This window comes from Schistocerca serialis, chromosome 5 (genome assembly GCF_023864345.2).
Source record: "Schistocerca serialis cubense isolate TAMUIC-IGC-003099 chromosome 5, iqSchSeri2.2, whole genome shotgun sequence".
Lineage (NCBI taxonomy): Eukaryota > Metazoa > Arthropoda > Insecta > Orthoptera > Acrididae > Schistocerca > Schistocerca serialis.
In genome coordinates, this window is record NC_064642.1 from 148,534,154 (window position 1) to 148,551,179 (window position 17,026).

Consider the following 17,026-nt stretch of genomic DNA (forward strand, 5'->3'; position numbering starts at 1 on the left):
CTGGAGTGTGTGCAGTACGAGGTCTGCAGCTGCGAGGACAATCCTCAATATTGCCGTGCCCGCTTTCATCACGTAACCCGCTTGCCCACGGACTAACTGTACTGCGATCGACAGCAGCATCTCCATACACCTTTTTCAACCTCTTGTGGATGTTTCCCACTGTCTCGTTTTCACAGCAAAGGAATTCTATGACAGCACGTTGCTTCTGACGAACGTCAAGTGTAGCAGCCATCTTGAAGATATGCTGTGACGGCGCCACTAACGGGAACAGGTTGAACTAAGTTTGAAAACACACTGTAAAACATTCACACATGCAGAATGAAAACTATATTTTTACAAAAATAGTGTGCATTTATTTTGGAGTGACCCCGGTATAAGGTCAAGCGTTATGTCCACGTATCTAAAATAACGGATAATTTTCTTCGTTAGGAAATTTTTGGGTGAAAAACATTTTTCTTCAGACATATTCAAGAAAGTATCTGCTAAGGTGCTGGAAACCTGGATTTTACTACATAATGTCTCTTAAGATATATCGCGTACACTGCGGGTCTATTGGATCGCTAATTAACTTAAGTGTGTTAGTTAACAGTGATTAATTTCACCTGTGGGATTCTAAGCCAAAAAATAAAATTAAATTTACTGTGCAACTACTCGCATAGGACCTTTACTCAGACATGCAAAATTCAAGATCATGAAAATCAAATAAAAATCACTATCTGGCCTTACATTTAGTTGCCACAAGTATACAGTACCAATGTTGTATAATAATACGCATGCACCGAGAGAAACACTCAGTTATTGGAAATACATTGACGCAACCAACCCATGCAACTTGCCTAATATTGCAAACAAACCAGCCCCCAACAAGTGAACACCATCTGCCAAACTCGAATTTAGCGCGGGTTCGGTTCTCGGTCAATCAGAACAAAGCACACTTATGACTAGGTCGTGCCGACGCCCTATAATGGTTGGCAGCAAATCTGTTCAATTGACACAGCTGTTTATTTATTTCGCGAGAAATCATAATTTACGAAACCTGGCTCATACACTGAATGAAAGGGAGCAGGTGTGACTATTATTTTACTAAATGACCTAAACATTACAGGGATGGAGGTGGAGATAACACTGCATCTACAGCGTATGCCGGTACTGTTACAATGACAAATGTTGTCTTCATCGAAAATTTAGAATCTCAAGACTGCAGCCACATTTCATTTTAAAGAGAAAACAGGTTTCACGTTACTTTTGGAGCTGAGAGCCTGAAGGCATTTAACAGTCTCTTTCAAAAATAACCTAGGTGCTTGCAACTCATCTCGTTGTAGGATTCCGAGGTAATGTGGCGACGATGACGCGCGATGCTGCTATTTGGCTGTTGTACGTTGAAAAGACTCGTTATGCATCTGTTGCAGGTAATGGTAGAGGAGTCGCCGTGAATTTGATCATGTGGTGGAATTGCAGTTTCAAACAGTGCACTTCGAGATACGCGGCACTGACGTGTTTATGGAGTGTATTCGTCTACACAATGTTCCACTCCGCGGTACCTGCGATACAGCTTGAGTTCAACGACTAAAACGACACAGTCAAGGCTTATTCTCGTCAAGACACAGTCCTCGAAATGATATAGTGAACATGCATTGTTTCACCAGTAACCCACTGAACTACGTCTGTTGCACCCGGGAAAACGTTCTTGTTTCATCAGCGCATGAAGCAGAGCACACAGTTCACAGATCATTCAACATTAATTACTTAATTTCTGCCTCGCGGGATTAGCCGAGCGGTCTGAGGCGCTGCAGTTATGGACTGTGTGGCTGGTCCCGTCGGAGGTTCGAGTCCTCCCTCGGGCATGGGTGTGTGTTTTTGCCCTTAGGATAATTTAGGTTAAGTAGTGTGTAAGCTTAGGGACTGATGACCTTAGCAGTTAAGTCCCATAAGATTTCACACACATTTGAACATTTTTTTACTTTATTTCTGCAGTTCACACGAAACAGTACACATCTAAATGTATTATGAGCGTCTAAATGCACGAAAACCAACGCACCACACATGCCACATGTAAATATTCAGGGTTCTTATTTATCACCGCCCTATCACTCGAATGTTCAGTTTCGAGAGTTGAAAACAGGTTTTCTTAAAGCAAAGATACATAAAGATACAATGAAACACTTACGTTCTTTTAGTATTCGAATGTGTCGACATTTATTGGTAAACATAATTATTAAAGGAAAATGATAAAAAAATACGAGGGGCGTTCAACAAGTAATAGAACACATTTTTTTTCTGAAAGATGGTTGGTTTCACTCAGGATTCCAATACGCAACATTATTCCCCATTCCTTTGGCTACAAAACCCTACTTTTCAACATAATCCCTGTTCAATATAACGGCCATACAGACCTTACTACCGAGCGAGGTGGCGCAGTGGTTAGCACACTGGACTCGCATTCGGAAGGACGACGGTTCAATCCCGCGTCCGGCCATCCTGATTTAGGTTTTCCGTGATTTCCCCATATCACTTCAGGCAAATGCCGGGATGGTTCCTTTGAAAGGGCACGGCCGATTTCCTTCCCCATCCTTCCCTAACCCGAGCTTGTGCTCCGTCTCTAATGACCTCGTTGTCGATGGGACGTTAAACACTAATCTCCTCCTCCTCCTCCTCCAGACCTTACTCGGAGGGCCTGTATGCCCACGTGGTACCACTCTACTGGTAGACGTCGAAGCCAACGTTTTGCCGCGTCAATAACCTCCCCAACTTACACGGACTGCTTCCCGCGGAGTGCATCCTTAATTGGGCGAAACGGATGGAAGGCAGAAGGTGCGAGATCCGGGCTGTAGGGTACATGAGGAAAAACAGTCCAATGAAGTTTTGTCAGCTTCTCTCGGGTGCACAGACTTGAGAGAGATCTTGCGTTGTCATGGAGGACCAGAAATTCGGTTGCATTTTTGTGGCGACGGACTCGCTGAAGTCGTTTCTTCAACTACTTGAGTGTACCACAATACACTTCCGAGTTGATCGTTGCACCATGGGAGAGGACATAAAACAGAACAACCCCTTCAGAGTCAGAGAGGACCGTCGCCATGCTTTTACCGGCTGAGTGCGACTTTGAATTGTTTCTTCGGAGGAGGGTTTGTCTCGTTGCTCTGACGCGACTGTGGCCGTACATGTTTGGCGGTTCTCGTTTTTCTCTGAAGCATCTTACAGTAGTGTGATTGACCTTGCCTGTGTTTATATTTTTCGATTCGGATCGGTCCCTAGGCTGTCTGCATCTGCTTACGAAGACTTTTGCTACGCCCTGGACTTTGCCGCTGGCTAGACATCCATTTCGCACGGTCTTCGACGACAGGAACCGCCTGTTTCTCCATGATCTCTGCGTCTCCGCCACTGCAAGTTCTCTAACTCTGCCGCCCGCTGTGGCCGAGCGGTTCTAGGCGCTTCAGTCCGGAACCACGCTGCTGCTACTGTCGCAGGTTCGAATCCTGCCTCGGGCATGGATGTGTGTGTTACCCTTAGGTTAGCAGGGGACTGATGACTTCAGATGTTAAGTCCAGTAGTGCTCAGAGCCATTGGAACCATTTGCTCTAACTCTGCGAACCAACTATTCGCGGCAGCTTTCGCTGTTGTGCCTCGGGCAGTCTTCTATTCTTTTCAATTTATCAGCTTTCGGGACGCGCCCATTCAGCCATCTGAACACTGGAACGCCAATTATGACGATTCGAACGTGAAAAAGCACAACACCCAGTCCCCTAGCGGAAAAAATCCCCGACCTGGCCGGAAATCGAACCCGGTTCCCTTAGGGTAGCAATCCGCCGCAGTGACCGCGCAGCTACCAAGGCAGACTTACCGCTGCCGCCATCGAACCTGCCGCGCAACGATTCAAAGCGCAGGGGTCTGTGGTACCGCAGCAAAGATTACAGAGTGGTCAGTTCGTGCAATTGATACGGGAGTACTGCTGTTCGTGCACTCTAAAAGAGAAGAACGAGACATCTCTTGTCCTGATAGAGATCTACAAAGCGAAAGGAGTGTTGTGGAACCGAAAGAACAGAAACTACCACACCAAAAATATGCGTGAGGACGTGTGGAAAGACGTAAGAAGTGAAATGAAGATGCCAAGAAACTGAAAAACAGTATAACACCTTTACTGGCTTTCTACAGAAGATAGAAGTCTCATATGAAGAAACGTCATACAACAGGTTCTGATATGTACACAGTTATTTACTTTATAGGGTATATGCAGCTTGAATTGTTTTTAAGTACGTATTTTTAGTAGTACACTTACAAACACTGATAATACATTACTTTATTTGACTTCTCACAGCGTCCACCTTTTCAGGTGAGTGGTAACGCTTTCGCCTACCATGCAGCGCTCCCGGGCATCAAAAGAAGCGCCGGTCGACACGAGGCACATTTCCTTGAGAAAGCGACACGTCAGGCAGCACTACGTCAACAGAAGTTACGCTTTGGACACAGTGGCGAACCCCAGCCACAGAACAGCCAAGAGAATATACTGAGCTCTCAGGGGGAAGCCGGCAAAAAATCAACATTGAAAACAAACTCCCATAATACAATAGGAAACAAATATGGGGAAATGTCTCGGAAAACGTGTTGCCTAAAGATGCGAAGGAAACATGGTACAAAATAGTTAACAGAACGATACCAACGAACCAAAGACTGGCGGCGATAAAACTCGTCGCAAGTGACAAATGTGACGTATGTGCCATGACCGACACCCTCAAGCACCATTTCACCTGCGGGAATGCCACCAACATATGGGAAGCGTGCCAGCAGATGGTGGCCCACATCAACATACTGGCGCCGGGTTTTCTTTAACATAAACGCTTACTTTTATTACAACATTCACAGAGGTCAGCAAATTGCTTAAGAAAACATTTTACACAGGCAAAATCACATAAATTATTGTTCATTGTTGACAAACGGTCTCGACAGTTATAACTGTCATCTTCTAGCTTTAAAAAAAATTATTATAAAACGTGTTCCATTGTGATTTAGTACCTCATGCCATTTGTCATTATGGTGGATAAAGTGCAACGCATTACACAAAGGTGTGTCGAAAATAAAAGCATTTACAGCTAAAAAACACCCTGTGCTCATGAGCATGTTCTCGTGCGTACACTTGCAGAGGCTTGTTAATTCTTAAAACAGGACGATATACAGTAAAATACACATATATACATATGTTTACATTTGCGTGACGTGTTTCATACATCGTGAATTCATCTTAGCAGAAGTATGCTATCGAAACCGGTCGTCAACAATAAAGACTAATTTACGCGATCTCGGGTTGTTGAAAATTTTTTCCCAAGTAAACCACAGATAATTCCTTCTAAGTTCTCAATATGAGAAACATGCAGTCAAATTGCTTAAGTTTTACAATATTTTTGATGCACAAAATGCTTATTTATGAAACTGACAAAGTGTCAAAAACATTATAAAATATTCTGATTTGCAGACAGAATTAAAACAGTGTGCCGGACCGAGGCTCGAACTCAGGACCTTTACATTTTACGGGCAAGTGCTCTACCAACTGAGCTACCCAAGCACGACTCACGCACCGTTCTCACAGCTTTACTTCCACCACTACCTCGTCTCCTACGTTCCAAACTTTACAGAAGCTCTCCTGCGAACCATGCAGGACTAGCACTCCTGAAAGAAAGGATATTACGGAGACATGGCTTAGCCACAGCCTAGGGGATGTTTCCAGGATGAGATTTTCACTCTGCAGCGGAGTGTGCGCTGATATGAAGCTTCCTGGCAGAATAAAACTGTGTGCCGGACCGAGTCTCGAACTCGGGACCTTTGCCTTTCGCGGGCAAGTGCTCTACCAACTGAGCTACCCAAGCACGACTCACGCCGCGTCCTCACAGCTTTACTTCAACCAGTACCTCGTCTCCTACCTTCCAAACGTTAGAGAAGCTCTCCAGCGAACCAAGCAGGATTAGCACTCCTGAAAGGAAGGATAGTGCGGAGACATGGCTTAGCCACAGCCTAGGGGATGTTTCCAGAATGAGATTTCCACAGGGCGTGAGTCGTGCTTGGGTAGCTCAGTTGGTAGAGAACTTTCCCGCGGAAGGCAAAGGTTCCGAGTTCGAGGCTCGGTCTGGCACACAGTTTTAATCTGCCAGGAAGTTTCATATTAGCTCACACTCCGCTGCAGAGTGAAAATTGCGTTTGTTGTAGAACACTTGTATGTCGTAGTTACGTAATGTATAATGAATTTATGCAGAAACTACAGATAGATGCTAGTTTATTGCTGCAGGAACGAATTGTGTCCCCCCCCCCCAAAAAAAAAGAAAAAATAAAACAATGAAACCGTGGATAAATTGCTAGATGCACGTTTTTTACGTTACAAGCATTTTAATGCTTCTGCTACAATTATATACCAGAAAACAATCAAAACGCATGTTTTGCATCCAAAACCATTCCATTAAAAATTGGAATTCTATGAAGTTTAGTCGTTATGTTTTATTTCACGTACCATTATATATTTTTTCAAGCTCTCGATCCAACCATTTTCGATCAAGTTTTGCTGCCATGCCTTTCGTACCCTAAACATCCAAAAAAATAATGGTTTGTGTCAATTGATATGCCAATGTGATTAGCGACTCCTCTGATTGTGATTTGATGATCGTTCGTAATTATTTCTTTCATTTGTCCCACGATTTCATCATTTCATGATATGCTGGGGCTGCGAGGGCGCTCGTAATTTTCAGCGGCTGAATGACCTTAACCGAAACGTTAATATCACTCGTAAATCTTTGTTTCGTTCATAGTAGAGTCACGAAGGGCAATATTTAATATGTATAAAATTTTTCTGCACGTTATTTCGTTCTTATATCAAAATGTTATAAAAATTTTCAGTTTTGTTTGCAAAACAAATAATTACCGATACCATCAAAATATAGGGGGCAGATGGAAAAAAAGTAAGTAAACTGATCACTAATTCAAAAGCAATCGCCATTACTATTAATACGTTTATCCCACTATGACACATGACGGTCAATGCCTTCTTGGATAAATATTTGCAGCCGCCTACGGAACCGTGATTGTATCCAAACGTGCCACTCTTCGAAAAATTGAACGGCCACGAATTGTCTTTCTTCAGGGCTCCAGAAATATGTGAATCGCATGGGGTGAGAGATCGGTGCTGTGTGGAGAATGTGTAAGGGCTTTCCAGCGAAACTCAGCTGGTTTCGAGTAGCTGCAGAAGTTACAAATCCCCCTGCGATGCCCCTTTTTCTAAATTTTGCAGTAGACTGCTCCATAGATGGAACGACGCGACTTATTTATAAATAATCAGTGAAATAAACGATTCTAGCTTCTTTAGCAAATATATACGACAAACTTGGAAATGATATTTAAAAAATGCTGTCATAAAAAAGGCTATCATATCTACCTTGTCCTAACCCGCATTTCACCGTTTCAGAATTTGTCAGACGAGACAACATGGAACTCTTTGGTAAGGTGATGCAAGTGATCGGCCGCCATTGTAGCAGCCCATATGAAAATTTGCATGATCAATCATAGAACCTACCTTCAGTATCCATTCATAATTTACAAAGTCTGATTAAAAATTGTTGTACGCATTTTTACGCAAGCCAGCATTAGCGACCCAAATCTTTATTACCAATACACGCTTTAGCAACACGCTATTACAGACCATGAAAACCAGTTACGGCCATCATTTCATTTTCTTTGTCAGTACGTCTCGTCTTCCTCATAATAACAGTAACATATCTAAAAAATATACTCACAGAAGCTGGAAAGAAAAACGTAGGTACAAAGAAGGTAACTGCGAAGAAACCATGAGTAACAGAAGAAATACTTCAGTTGATCGTTGAAAGAAGGAAGTGCAAAAATGTTCAGAGAAATTTGGGAATAAAGTGCAAAAATGTTCAGAGAAATTTGGGAATACAGAAGTACAAGCCGCTTAGTAAATAAATAAATAGGAAGTGCGGGAAAGCTAAGGCGAAATGGCTGCATGAAAAATGTGAAGAAATCGAAAATGAAATGATTGTAGGAAGGACTGACTAAGCATATAAAAACGTCAGAACAACCTTCGGTGAAATTAAAAGCGAGGATGGTAACATTAAGAGTTCAATCGAATTTCCACTGTTAAACGCAGAGAAGAGTGCGGATATGTGGAAAGAGTACACTGAAGGAAAATTTGAGGAGGAAGACTTGTCTGTGTGATTGAAGAAACAGGAGTCGATGAAGAAGAGATAGGGAATGAAGTATTGGAATCAGAATTTAAAAGAGGTTTGGAAGGCTTAAGCTCAAATAATGCAGACGGGACAGATAACATTTCATCAGAGTTTCTAAAATCATTGGGGGAAGTGGCAACATTACTATTCACGTTGTACATTAAATGTATTCGCAGTCGTGAATATGGACAACCATCAGCTGTAGAATGGAATGACGACAATGAAAATTTGTACCGGACTAGCAGTTGCCTTACGATTTGGGTATCCATGTATGACTCACGGCCAGCGCAAACTTCCGTATGTCGTCAACCATGCGTCCACAAGTGATGAGACCATTTTACTTGAAAGTAAGTCTTCGAAGTAAAGGGAACATCTTCCAGACCAAAGCTGGACGCAGATGCCTAAAGTAGCTTTAATCTGGAGCCCACTGTTGAAGACAACGCGACATCATCGCCATTTCAGGTACAGGCATTAGGCATTGTCTTCTACTCCAGTGTGTACAGTTAATAATACTGAAGCACTCGTCCATTATTATCTAAATGTCAGTTTTCCTTTACTGAATTTAACTGTATGCGAAAATCTTGAACGATCTGTGCCACAACATGGCCGCTCTTTTCTTAACTTACTGTATGTGAAATGGCGAATGACAACGCCCTGAGTAAACTGCTTACGCTATCCACTATTTATTCTCAGCTTAATTCTGTAGACACTTTTTCAAGTCTTAGCATATTGCAAAATTTTTTCAGAATTATTTTATTGAACATATTTGTTCTGGTGGAAATACTTAGAGTCAACAAAATTTCACCACACAGTAACAATAGTGTTGACATGAACGCTGAGCAAAGAGAACTTGACACCATTGAAGTAGAAAGTTCCAAGCCCGAACCACAATCGAGCTCTGAAACGGAAGCACATATTTTAGCTGGAAATCTTCTATGTGAAGACGGTATTCACGAAGACAATCAGAAATCAAACGTAGACTCTGAAATTGATGACATTTCACATGAAGCGAATGTTCCAATGGATAATGCTTCCTATGAATCTGATTTGCAAACTAATTATCATCCTATTGATCCGATATCGTGTTGAAAAACCTTAATGAGTTACGTAGAGATTTTAAGAATTTTAAAACAAAACAGAAAAAAAAACAATCCAATGAATTAGCGACTTCAACTGCCAATTTTAATAATTTGTCTACAATAATGTAGCAATTGGCGTTTCACTATTGAAAACAGTCTATCGTGATATTCCGGAAGCTTTATCACTTTTGAAGACAGAAAATAAAGTAATGTAAATACTTTCGTCGTTAAAGAGGGGGTGAAAGTGGAGAAACAGTTCAAGGATCAGTGCAAAGTCATTGTTGACGATTTTTCGCAATGGCTGACACAGAAAGATACGGAAATCAATGATAAATTGCATACTCGAACGAGTTTTGAGCGAAATGGTCACCGCTACCGTATCGTACAGGAACAATAATAGCGGTTACTGGGATGCACACGATGCAAACAAACCAGAACCAGAGAAATGAGACCAGTACTTAACGCACAACATAGTAGGTGCCATCGGTCTACCTGACAACAGCCGAGTAAATCAAGGTCATTCCATGGGTATGAGTGAAGTAACAAATGAACCGCCGCAATTTTTGTAGAAAGTTCAGTACACTAGATTCGATCTCACTAAGCCCTCAGATTATGATCGTATCACAGGGTGGGAGTAATGTTGGCAGTCACGTTAACATATTGCTTTTTAATGATGGTAATGATATTAAAGAAGAACTGCACAATGATCGACATACAGATTCGATTGAAATACAAGTTATGGTTCAAGCATCTGTAAATGCTATTGTAGAAACAATTCCTACTACGATTCTTCCAGTCACTGGTGCCTCTATGAACGTCATGTCACAAAATTAAAAATATAAACGAAGTACCAATATACCCGGTACAGAACTGTAGGATAATAGGAGCTTTCGGTGCAAGGTAGCAGTCTGTCAAATGGCAAACGCAAGTAAACGTTTTATTAGGTAATGGAGAGACTTTATGGCTGTTCCTAATTGCACTCTCCCAAGACAAGTGCTACTCGTGCATCGAGTGTGAACATACTGAAGTCGACTTAATACGAGTCTCCATTAAACCTGATAAATAATATCAAGGAATATAAGTACTATTATTAAAGACTGAGAGGGGTAAAGACTGAGAGGGGACCTGTCGAAGAGAACATACGTCGATCTGCTATAGTAAGAATTATACTGATAACACTAGTATGCTATGGTAATGTGCTTAAATCACATCTTGATGAGCAACAATGACAGCAACTAAAAGAATTATTAATGACAGACTTACGTTAAACACTCGGCTGCTGCAGTCAGCTTACTACTCCGGCGCACGTGCACGCCCGGCGACAATCGTAGCCACGTACCACAGACTTGATTGTCGAGTCGACTGCTGCGCTAACAACGCCGTTGCAAAATTTCAATTGATGTAAAATGCCAATGAAAGCAAAGAGAGTAAAAATAGACGCCAATACATAGCGCGTGTTGTGAACATATATTTTAAACAAGACTGTGTTGTGTTGAACCGTAATCGCAGAATCTGCTTGATTACACTGCTGCGAAAAGTTGTAAACAGAAGAAGACAGGATAAATTTTTAAGAAAGTCACAAAAACTTTTTAAGTTCACAACCCTGCAACTGATGTCAAGAACGGCGATTTTGTATTTTTATGTCTAATGTTTTTCGTTCAACACAGCCATGGTGCGCTGCGCTCAGGAATCACTGATTCTGTTGTCCGCCCCCGGTAGCTGAGTGGTCAGCGCGACAGAAGGTCAATCCTAAGAGCTCGGGTTCGATTCCCGGCTGGGTCGGAGATTTTCTCCGCTCAGGGATTGGGTGTTGTGTTGTCCCGATCATCATCGTTTCATCCTCATCGAAGCGCAAGTTGCCGAAGTGGCGTCAAATCGAAAGACTTGCACCCGGCGAACCGTCTACCCGACGGGAGGCCCTCGTCACACGACATATATAACATATATATATATATATATATATATATATATATATATATATATATATATATATATGATTCTGTTGTGTGATTGTTTCATTATTCCTGAACCTACTGAGCACCCCAGTCCTACCTGAATGACATCCTAATCACCCTACAGCGCCATGTGCCGGTCCGGACAGGCAACTCTTTGCTAGGGTCCTAATCCGTGGGTTGCTACCACTCGTCATCGTGTGTCGTGACCGTCACACGTGATCCGTATGTGGACAATGCTTCTACTTTTGGACACATAATATATTGTGATACATTATCGGTGAATAATATAAAACTGCAACCTTTGTTCCTTATGTAAACCCATATTTTTGTTAACAGTGAAACGATGTTGGAGCTTATGAAATCGCCAAAGAATAGGTATGTTGAGAACCTTATACTCAAAAGAAAAAGACAGTAGTACTCCGAAGTAGCCTTACAGACGTGAAGAGTGAAACTCTGTACAATTTATTGTAAAGTAGGTTATTGAATTATTAGTGTGATTGTGTGTTAGTGACAAATTACGAGAGTAATGAACTGTTAACAGCAACCACCTCGCTACTTGTTGAATGGCCTGGCTCGCCAAGTGAGGCAATAAGCTATGTCGATGCCATTATAGAGCGCTTTGTGACATCCCTTTCTCAAAATAATTTGGAAAATCGGCCGTTCCACAGATGGAAAAATTTACGAAGTATGATTACAGTTTGTTGTAAGCATTTTTATGCACGCCAGCATTGGCGGCACAAATCCTTGTTACCGATACACGGTCTAGCATTACCCCATTAATGATTGACCACGAAAACCATTTATGCCGAGCATCTCGTTTTCTTTGTCAGAATGTCTCGTCTTCCTTATAATAATATTAATAATATTTCTGTTCTCATTAATACTACTTTAAAAAACATTAAGTATTGTAACCCATATAGTTTCGATCTCTCCCCATACGATTTCCATATTTTTGGAGCCCAGAAGTCCTGAAGAAATTTATGGTCATCGATGTGCCTCGCGCGAAGAGATGCACGCCTGGGTAAAATCATAGTTCCGTAGACAACGGTAAATATCCTTCAATGAAGGCATCGACCTTCTTGCCGCACTGTGGGGTGAATGTATTAACAGTTATGGCAACAACTTTTGAATAATAAGCAGTTTTTTAAAAAAAATTTTCCATCTGTCTCGTTTTCATTTGACTGTCCCTTATAAACGTACCCTTTTAACAGACTAAATATTTCCTTTGATGACACTTAACAGATATGTTTGCAACTTAACAAAGAAAAAAATTGCACAAATCGGATTAATACAACACATGAAATTACAAAACTCCCTTTTCTTTCTGATTATACTTCGTTTTGTATTTAAATTGCACTATAGCAATTTCAGTGCTAGACCTAGTTTAGATGCTCGGCTGCAAGAACACGAACAGTAAAAACACATTTGTGCACAGGCAAATAATAACCACACAAAGGAGAACTGAAGTAACGGAACGATTCATAAACGAGACAAAATATCCACATACTGATCGTAATTTGTCGACACGAAGGTAAGACCGAAATTATTAATAATGAATTAAAAAGATCTGCTTTCTTAGAAGAACACTTTTTTGCGTTTTCCTCAAATACCTTTCACTACAACTTCGGTATATTTAGTGAACATTTCTTTTATTGTTTCTAACACGCTGAAGGTGCCAGAACCAAAATGAAACATATTTGGGGAATAAAACCAAAAAAGGATTCTTACGAGAAGTTGAATTACTTTATTATTATTTATTGCAAGCACGGAAACCATTACCATTACGACAGTCAAATTATTATTAAAAATTGGAGATTTTGATATCGTAACACAAAGGAAAACCATGAAGTAATCTACAAAAGTCTGCAACTGGTTACTGCTGAGTGCTTCAAGAACAATGTTTCTTCACAAAAAATTGTAAATACTGAGACATGCATCGAAAGTTCATACGTGAATACCAACAAATAAAATAATTATGGTTTAAAAATTAACAATAAATTTTTTATCCACTTTTACTTGGAACCAGGAGAAGAAACCTTTTACCTCCACAATGATAATCTTCATTAACGTTACTCACAACAATGTTTTAGCTGCAACGGGACCCGAAAATTCCTGAATGACTATTCTGCCGCGCTGGATTAAAATACTAGTTTATTTTATACCATACACTAAAACTCAGACTCTGCTATGTAGCCGTTTTGAAGTGTAAAATACAGTCCGTCAAACGGACATGTTTATATTTCAGGCCGGCCTCTCCACTACATTTTAACAATGTACTGCCAATGTGAGTTTTAACTGTGACCTACAAACTTATCAGTTTGACGTGTTATAGGATACAACCGAAAATGGCTACACAGCCGAAACCGTACGAGTACATCAGTGAACACAAGAAAAAAAAGTATATTTTATGTCATGTAACGCCAGCCAGTGCGGCAGATAGTCATTATTACTTTTCCGGTTCACACAACCATCTCGAGGCAGATTTCTAATTTTGCACAAGTGCTTAGGGTGAATATAGCGCAGCTGTAGAGTGATACCTCTCTTTTGTAGGCTGTATCTGGAATGCAACCACAATTTCAGTGACAGGTACGGAATGGTTGCTGGGTAGGTAGCGAAACGACATTGGTGCCGGATCAGGACTTGCGTTAACCGACCTTAGTTCTTGAGCAAGACGAATTTCCGCAGTAGGACAGTTAAGAAAAAGTTAATTATACAGGCCGTGAGTTGCAGGACTCGTGGCTAGAAAAACAATAAGCATGGCGACACTGGCCTCTGCAGGCGGTCGGCTGACTCAGCACGTACTGTGGTGTGCCGACGGCGGGACCAGATATCCTCAAATTCACTGCGTATTTTGCAGTGTGATCTTGTATGTTCTTCTATAACACGCATGTTTCAGCCGTCACATGCTAGTGATGTGCACTACGATTAGTTTGGTGATGTACATCTAGATGTGTACCTTGACCGAGATGTCTTAGTTGTAAAGACATGGTCTATAGCCGCGTCTCCTCCATTTAACAAGACGGAGTGGTTTTCAAATATTAGAAGCGTCAAAACCGTCTTTCTGCACTTTTGCGACACAACTGAAGGCTCACTTATTCGAAATCTCGTTGCAAGGAAGGAGGTCCGGACACCGCCCCTCCCTGCCCCCCCCCCCCCCTACTGTCACCTAAACGAAATTACACACCACCTAATCGCTGTGTAGTGAAATTGAAAGTTATTTCGATTTTCAGTAATACAACGAAAAAGGATTATGCACAATCTATCGTCAGCAAGGCCAACGATAGATTTAAACTATCTGTAGTTCCATGGCACTACCAGCTATCGCCCATCCTTATTTTAGCCCAGACCAATTGTTGGCCTTGCTTAAGCTCAGTTATTTTGTTAATGGGTTCAGTTCTTGGAGTTGATTTTAGTGCAAGTGCTACCGTTTATTGTTTTTGTGCTGTTATGATAGTTTGCCGGCCGGGGTGGCCGAGCGGTTCTAGGCTCTACAGTCTGGAACCGCGCGACCGCTACGGTCTCAGGTTCGAATCCTGCCTCGGACATGGCTGTGTGTGATGTCCTTGGGCTAGTTAGGTTTAAGTAGTTCTAAGTTGTAGGGGACTGATGACCTCAGAAGTTAAGTCCCATAGTGCCCAGAGCCATTTGAACCATTTTGTTGTGATAGTTTCTAATTATGGATAACTTTGTACCAAGGGAGAAGAGGAAAACCTATTCTGATTCGTTCCATAGCCCTACGTTAAGTTAAAAATATGTATTCACTACTATAACAGTTAATTATCTATCTAACGTAGTTTAATATTAGCACTGGATTCGTTATTTGGAGGCTGGAGGAACTTTGGGGTTGCAGTATTTCAGTATTTCACATGGCAACAGACCGGTAAATATCATTGCGAATACTGTTGTTGTTGTTGTTGTGGTCTTCAGCCCTGAGACTGGTTTGATGCAGCTCTCCATGCTACTCTATCCTGCGCAAGCTTCTTCATCTCCCAGTACCTACTGCAGCCTACATCCTTCTGAATCTGCTTAGTGTATTCATCTCTTGGTCTCCCTCTACGATTTTTACCCTCCACGCTGCCCTCCAGTACCAAATTGGTGATCCCTTGATGCCTCAGGACATGTCCTACCAACCGATCCCTTCTTCTAGTCAAGTTGTGCCACAAACTTCTCTTCTCCCCAATTCTATTCAATACCTCCTCAATAGTTATGTGATCTACCCATCTAATCTTCAGCGTTCTTCTGCAGCACCATTGCGAACACTATTAAATTAAAAACAGTGCATAAAAGTTAACCTGAATTTGTCTGTATCACCCAAAAATCGCGGTGATCAACATAAATATCGGCGATGGTTGCATTTATTTAAAAAAAAAAATTGCTCAATATATTATCATTAGTAGCCCAAATGGTAAAATATCGCCCAATCTGGTCCCTCGGGAGGCACTCATTTATGAAAACCGTTCTGATAGGGAATGGAACGATGGGGAAGGGTTTGTGAAGAGCGGAAGTGGTATGTGCTGACAGCACATTCTATAGTTCTAAAAGATTTTTTCAGCGGGCTGCCTGAATTCGTCCCAGTCGACTGCGCCCTGCATCCCTCACTCCCTCTTTCGTCCAAAATCTATTTACGCTCTTGTAATACTATAATAACTGAAGCCAGCAATTTCATGCGCAATTAAATTTTAAAATACCCATGCACTCATGCACTATCAGATGACTAAACACGCACAATTAAAAGAAAAACACGCTGTTTGAGAATCCAGTCTTCCGTTGTGATGCATTTTATTTTATTTTAAAGCAGTGTACAACTACCAATTTTTTTCCAAGTTCTTCACCGACTTCCGGTAGCTCTGCGTGTTGAGCTGCTGAGGTAGCAGTCACTGGATTCGGGAGGAGAGGTGGCTTGAATCAATTCACTGACAACCTTGAAAATGGTTTTCTGTGGTTTCCCATTTTTAGTTTAGACAAATTCCAGGTTCAGCCTTTACTGTAGTCCACAGCCAGTTTCTTCCGAATATCTTTCTTTTCTGACAATTCCATATCCCTTAAAGATGCAGCTCCTCGGCTTTAATGAAAAGAGTAGCGTCGAAAGTGAGCCGAGCGTCTCTTCGGAGGCTCCCAGCACTAAAAGCCGTATGATAATTTAAAGTGTAGTACAAATTCAGACGAGACTGGAATAGAAGGTAGAACTGATAGAGGCACTCATAGTACCCTCCGCCACACACCGTCAGGTGGCTTGCGCAGTATGGATGTAGATGTAGATGTAGATACATTCGCCTGCTGCGATATTCTTCAATTCAGAAAATGATCTTTCTTACCCTGCAAGAAGTGAGAGATACTTAAATGAGGAAATTTGGGTTCAAATGGCTCTGAGCACTATGCGACTTAACTTCTGAGGTCATCAGTCGCCTAGAACTTAGAACTAATTAAACCTAACTAACCTAAGGACATCACACACATCCATGCCCGAGGCAGGATTCGAACCTGCGACCGTAGTGGTCGCCCGGTTCCAGACTGTAGCGCCTAGAACCGCACGGCCACTCCGGCCGGCTGGAAATTCGGGAAAGTGCACGGTTGAGTAATTCCAGATACTTTGCATTTTTCCCGCCAAAAGTTGTTCTAGCTTCTCTGTCGAACAGAGATCCTTTTCCTCCAAAACTCCTGTATGTAATAAACACGGTGTTCGAAAAAATTAGCGTTCTTCCATACTTGATCACTTCCTCAGCTCAGATCCAGCCTAAAAGAAGAAGAATGTAAAATGACCTTGCAGGGTGAAGGG